The 6,285-nt window shown below is 43.2% G+C and overlaps 1 pseudogene; it reads right to left on the bottom strand.

Moving 5' to 3' along the window:
* Window positions 1–534: 534 nt before the first annotated feature.
* LOC110293154 (fructose-bisphosphate aldolase A pseudogene) lies at window positions 535–2,272 on the bottom strand (annotated as a pseudogene).
* Between the last annotated feature and the right edge of the window lie 4,013 nt (window positions 2,273–6,285).

Raw genomic sequence — 6,285 nt, 5'->3', positions numbered from 1 at the left:
CAGTACTTTCTATTAGCATGTAGTAATTATGCATGAAGTATTTAATTCTAACATTGTTATATAATGAATTTCAATCATAGTCTCATCTTCACCCTCATGTGTGCCTTACTCTTTCCTCTCATACTCTACTTGGTTTTCTTCCAGGATCCATAAAGCCTCTCTTCATTGAAGGAATGTTTATAGGCTAGTGGACGAGAATTGGTTTGCAGCAGCACACACATCTTACCAGCACTTATACTTCTGAAGAAAATATATGTTCCTCCCTCCTTTTATTGTTTTTTTGATTGTTGATCTTCATTTTATTTTTCAACATGGAGAATTGCTTTAATTCACTACTCCAGAAACAAGTACTGACAAATATGACTGATAACCCGAGTCTTTCATCTTGTTTTTAATTTCTTTGGCTTGTCTTTATGAATCCTTACTTCCGATGTGAATCTCGTTTTCTAGGAGACTGTCATTTATGCTAGGATAAACAGAAGGATAGTATTGTTTCACTCTTAATAGGCAATGACAGACTCTTCTACAGCATTGTAGCAAGTAGGAGAATAAGAACAAGTAGATAAATGGTTTAAGGTGAAAAGGATGCATAAGTATTAGTTCAATTGAAACAAATTCTTGTTTTATGTTCTTATTTTGTATTTTTGAGATTGTAGTATAATCACATTTCTCCTTTGCCTTTTCTCCCTTCAAATCCTTCCATAAGCCCCTGATTGCTTCCTTTTAAATTTATGGACTGTATTTTCATTAATTGTTGTTTACACAATTGTGTACATTTACAAACATTTCTTTCTTTTTTCCCCTTAAATAGTTGTTTACTGGCAGTGGGCTGGAAGGGATGGCAGATTTAGCATTCACAGACAACACCACACATACATGAGGGCAGCAAGAGTGATGAGAAAGAACCTGAAGTCCCCTCTTTAATAGCAAGTGTGTAGGCAGGAGCCTGGAGTGTTGATGCAGCAGCCTTAAATTAGCTCTGGTTAGTAGGCATGGTTAGAGATGAAGAGAGATTCACTGGCTGTGGCTCCAGTCTGGCCACTTGGGGTATACTTTCCTTGACAAGCGAGACTGTTGGCCAGTGGTCTCTTGATGTACTCCTCCTGGGCTGCCTTCAGATTCTCCTCCTTCCCACCCCAGGCCTTTAGCGCAGAGGCCTGCAGGGCTCGGCCAAAGGAGAAAGTCAAGGCCCATGGTTTCAGCAGGGGACACTTGTTGATAGCGTTGAGGTTATTGGATGCCTCTTCCTCACTCTGCCCTCCAGACAGAAAAGTGACCCCAGGGACAGCAGGTGGCATTGTGCGACAAAGTGCTGTGACTGTTGCCATGGCAATCTCCTCATTGGAAAATTTCTGGATGCAAGCATGACCAGGGGTGACCACGTTGGGCTTCAACAATGTGCCTTCCAGATAGACATGGTGGTCGCTCAGAGCCTTGTAGACAGCTGCCAGTACCTTCTCAGTTACATACTGGCAACAACTCAAGTCATGGTCACCATCAGGGAGAATTTCAGGCTCCACAATGGGTACAATGCCATTCTGCTGGCAGATGCTGGCATAATGGGCCAGAACATTGGCATTCTCCATGATGCAAGAGGCGAGGGAGTATGTTTCCCAATCTTTAGCACACAGAGCCACTTGGCAAAGTCAGCTCCATCCTTCTTATACTGGGCACAGCGTTCAGACAGCCCATCCAGCCCTTGGGTAGTAGTCTCGCCATTGGTTCCTGCCAGGGGCACCACGCCCTGATCTACCTTAATGCCCACAATACCACCCTTGGACTTAATAACTTGGGGAAAAGGACGTCCATCATCTGCCTTCTCGTACAGTGTCTCATGGAAGAGGATCACACCCCCAATGCAGGAATTCACACGGTCTTTAGCAGTCAGCAGCAACTGGCGGTAGAAGCGCCTGTTCTCTTCAGTGTTCTCAGTGCCAATGGACTGCAGGCGATTGCCAATGCTTCCAGTGGACTCATCTGCAGCCAGGATGCCCTTGCCTGGAGCCACAATTCGGTGAGCAATGTCAGAGAGCTCTTTCTTCTGCTCCGGGGTCAGTGCTGGGTATGGGTAGGGCATAGTTCCAGTGGTAGTACTTTCCTTTCCTAACTCCTCTGTCTGTTGGTGGGTGTTGTCCAGCCCAGAGTGGGGTTGCTCATTGGCAACTGGGGGAAAGGAAAAAGCCATAGCCAGGGACAGGCTGGTCATGTTGAAGATGGACACATCTTGCCTGTGCGTTGCCATGGGTCACCTTGCCTGGCACTTGACGGGGTAAGTCTGCTGGGTTCGCCGGTGGTTAGGCGAAAGGACCAAGGAGCGAACGTGGCTAGGGTCATCAGAACCTCATTCTGCGGTGCATTCCAAGAGAACACAACCTATTCAGCGGGGTTGGGGTGGGGGCCAATGGACTGCAGGTGCTTGGCAATGCTTCCAGTGGACTCATCTGCAGCCAGGATGGCCTTGCCCGGAGCCACAATTCAGGGGCATGTTAGAGATACCTAGTATTTTCTGGTTTCACTTCCATCTGGAAACAATAAGATGCATGGCTGCAGGAGAGTTGGGAAGCCTAGAAAATCACAGCAAAGAGTAGACAGAGAAAAAATTTAGATTAGTAAAAGAAACAACTCATATAAACATTGGGTACTAGGCAGTGTGTGAAAGTAGAGAAATACCCCTGGTTGGGTGTTTTAGTTAAGAAAGAAAGAAAGAAAGAAAGAAAGAAAGAAAGAAAGAAAGAAAGAAAGAAGGGAGGGAGGGAGGGAGGGAGGGAGGGAGGGAGGGAGGGAGGGAGGGAGGGAGGGAGGGAGGGAGGGAGGAAGGAAGGAAGGAAGGAAGGAAGGAAGGAAGGAAGGAAGGAAGGAAGGAAGATGGAAAACCTCTACCTTGAGAAAAGTATTAAGCCAGAAGTATTCTATCTTTGAGCATGAGCAAATGCTGAGAAGCCTCTCTCCCCTCTTTTCCAATCTTACACAGCAGCTCTGATGCACATATGAACATAGTCACAGAGACTATGGCAGCATACACAAAGGCTGCACAGGTTTTACTCTGAAAGGATCCCAGTGCTGAGAGGGGGAAGTAGACAGAAACTCCTAGTCCTAACCAAGAAGCAATCTCCAACTGACATCTACTTACAAACAAAAAGCTAGTTCTTACCAATGGAGACTCACTGGGGATATTAACATTTGTTTACGAGGAACCATCTTTCAAATATTCTTACCATCAATCATTTTGAACAAAAGGAAGATAAGTCCAGCATGTCTAAATCTTCAAATTCCTCCCCTCTTCCTGGGCAAAGCAACAGGTCACCTTGAGAATTACCATGGGCCCCAGAAAATTATTTGTAACTTGGATACAAACTCAAACACTCAGGACCCTATGTTGGGAATTTCTAGACTCACTGAAGATATTAAGTTCAGAAGGGCAACATTTGGAAACTTCCTGCTGTTCTCTAGGAATAAGAATAAGAATAAGACAATGGAATACTTTGGTTTCTCCATCTCTGGTAATTGAGAGTTTTACTGGGTATAGTAGCTGGCATTTGTGTTCTCTTATGGTCTGTATAACATCTGTCCAGGATCTTCTGGCTTTCATAGTCTCTGGTGAGAAGTCTGGTGTAATTCTGATAGGTCTGTCTTTATATGTAACTTGACCTTTTCCCTTTACTGCTTTTAATATTCTATCCTTATTTAGTGCATTTGTTGTTCTGATTATTATGTGTCAGGAGGAATTTCTTTTTTGATCCAGACTATTTGGAGCTCTGTAGGCTTCTTGTATGTTCATGGGCATCTCTTTCTTTAGGGGGAGTTTTCTTCTGTAATTTTGTTAAAGATATTCACTGGCCCTTTAAGTTGAAAATCTTCATTCTCATCTATATCAATTATCCTTAGGTTTGGTCTTTTTCTTGTGTCCTGGATTTCCTGGATGTTTTGAGTTAGGATCTTTTTGCATTTTGCATTTTCTTTGATTTTTGTGCCCATGTTCTCTATGGAATCTTCTGCACCTGAGATTCTCTCTTCCATCTCTTGAATTCTGTTGCTGATGCTCTCATGTATGGTTCCTGATTTCTTTCCTAGGATTTCTATCTCCAGAGTTGTCTCCCTTTTTGATATCTTTATTGTTTCTACTTCCATTTTTAGATCCTGGATTGTTTTGTTCAATTGTTTCACCTGTTTGGTAGTGGTTTCCTGTAACTCTTTAAGGGATTTTTGTGTTTCCTCTTTAAGGTCTTTTACCTGTCTAGCAGTGTTTTCCTGTATTTACTTATTAAAGTCCTCCATCATCATCATCATCATGATAAGTGACTTTAGATCCATGTCTTGCTTTCCTAGTGTGACGGTGTATCCAGAACTTGCTATGGTGGGAGAGTTCGTTTCTGATGATGTCAAGTAACCTTGGTTTCTGTTGCTTCTCTTCTTTTGCTTCCTCCTGCCATCTGATTATCTCAAGTGCTTGCTGCCCTCAATATTTCTGATGAGAACCTGTCCTTCATATAATCCAGGTTGATTCAGGACTCCTCAGAGTCCACCTTTCTCTGTGATCCTGTGATTCTGGGCTCCTGTAAACCTGAGATTCTGGGTGTGTCAGAGTTCTTGGCAGTCAAGCTTCCTCTGAGACCCTGAAATCAGTGTTTTATGAAGCTCCTGTTATCCTGGGATCCTGGAATCCCAAGATCCTGGGTACCATTACAGTGCCTAGAAGTGGTGTCTACTTTGAGGACTGTGGGGCTGTCTGGTGTGTTTGAAACCAAGGTATACAAGGACTTCTCTGAAGGAACCCAAGCCGCTGGTCAGACAGGGCTCCCAAATTCTTGTTCCTGCTGTCACAGGCCAGTCACAATTTGTTTGGAACAGATGTTGTGTTCCACTCACCTGTGATCCAAAGATCGAGTGGAGAGTCCTCTGGGGACTGTGGGACTTTCTGCCGAGTTCACACCCAAGGTGAATGGAGCTGGCTCCCATGTTCCTCCCTCCTTAATACTAACTGCAAATAAATTTTACTGCAGGCATGGGACCCAACAACCTCACTTCCATAACAGGGTGTTAATGGATCCTATTGTGGGGACATCTTGTTCAGGTAATCATTCCCACTGTATATTCAAAAGTATAGCAGCCATGCCATTCCAGGAAGTTCGCATTTCATTACTGTCTCTCAGTTCCTTTAGCTTTTACATTCTTTGTTTGTTTGTTTGTTTGTGTTTTTCGAGACAGGGTTTCTCTGTATAGCTCAGGCTGTCCTGGAACTCACCTTGTAGACCAGGTTGGTCTCAAACTCAGAAATCTCCCTGCCTCTGCCTCCCGAGTGCTGGGATTAAAGGCATGCTCCATCACGCCCAGCAGCTTTTACATTCTTTTGCACTTGACTTCTATGAATCTACTCCTAGTGACATTAAAAATATCGTTACTAAATTTAAATGTCCATTCATGATGCAAATGTTGAAAAACAAATGTTATTATGTTGTTCTGACCATGAAATTATCTCTACAAGTTCCTAATGTACAGTTTGATTTATAGTTAGTAATGTTATTCTGGCAAGGCATAAAACTTTAGGAGCATGATCAAAGGCAGACTCCAGGAAGAATACCTTTGAAGTTTGTGCTATTTCTACTCTCATCCTTACTATCTACTCCCTTTCTGATACGAGGTGAAAAGCCACTTCCATAGGCTCATCACACTACAATGTACCTAAATACATGTCCCAAATCAATAAATTTAAGAAATGTGAGCAAATATATTCAAATAAATTATTTCTACTCTAAGTGATTTTTCTGTTTTTTTCTTGTATTGAAAGTATATTTTTTATATATCATATTCTGTCTAGAGTTTCCCCTCTACCAGCTCATCCAAGATCATCCCACCTCCAGTTGCAACCAAATTGCTTCCTTTTTGTTTCTCATTGGAAAACAGACAGAAGAAGAAGAAGAAGAAGAAGAAGAAGAAGAAGAAGGAGGAGGAGGAGGAGGAGGAGGAGGAGGAGGAGGAGGAGGAGGAGGAGGAGGAGGAGGAGGAATAGCTAGGCCAACTCCCAGCAGGTAGCAGCAGGGGCAGTGGCTGAACAATAGAGTGATCCAGGGAGGCAGGCTCCACCCTAAGTAATCTCCTTAGTGGCAACAAAGTCAAGGTCTGGCTCAGCCTGCTTCAGGTTTGGTGGAGGCTACAGATAGTTGTTTCTTTTGTTAAGGTAATATCTATTTCTAACATTTCCCTATCTGTAAGTTGGTTATTCAGTTTGCTGCTCTTGAGTATATGAAGTTCTTCATGTGTCTTTGATATTAACTCTTAAACATGTGT

This window comes from Mus caroli, unplaced genomic scaffold (genome assembly GCF_978045245.1).
Source record: "Mus caroli unplaced genomic scaffold, Mus_caroli_1 scaffold_6, whole genome shotgun sequence".
Lineage (NCBI taxonomy): Eukaryota > Metazoa > Chordata > Mammalia > Rodentia > Muridae > Mus > Mus caroli.
This window is presented reverse-complemented; position numbering and strand designations above follow the sequence as displayed.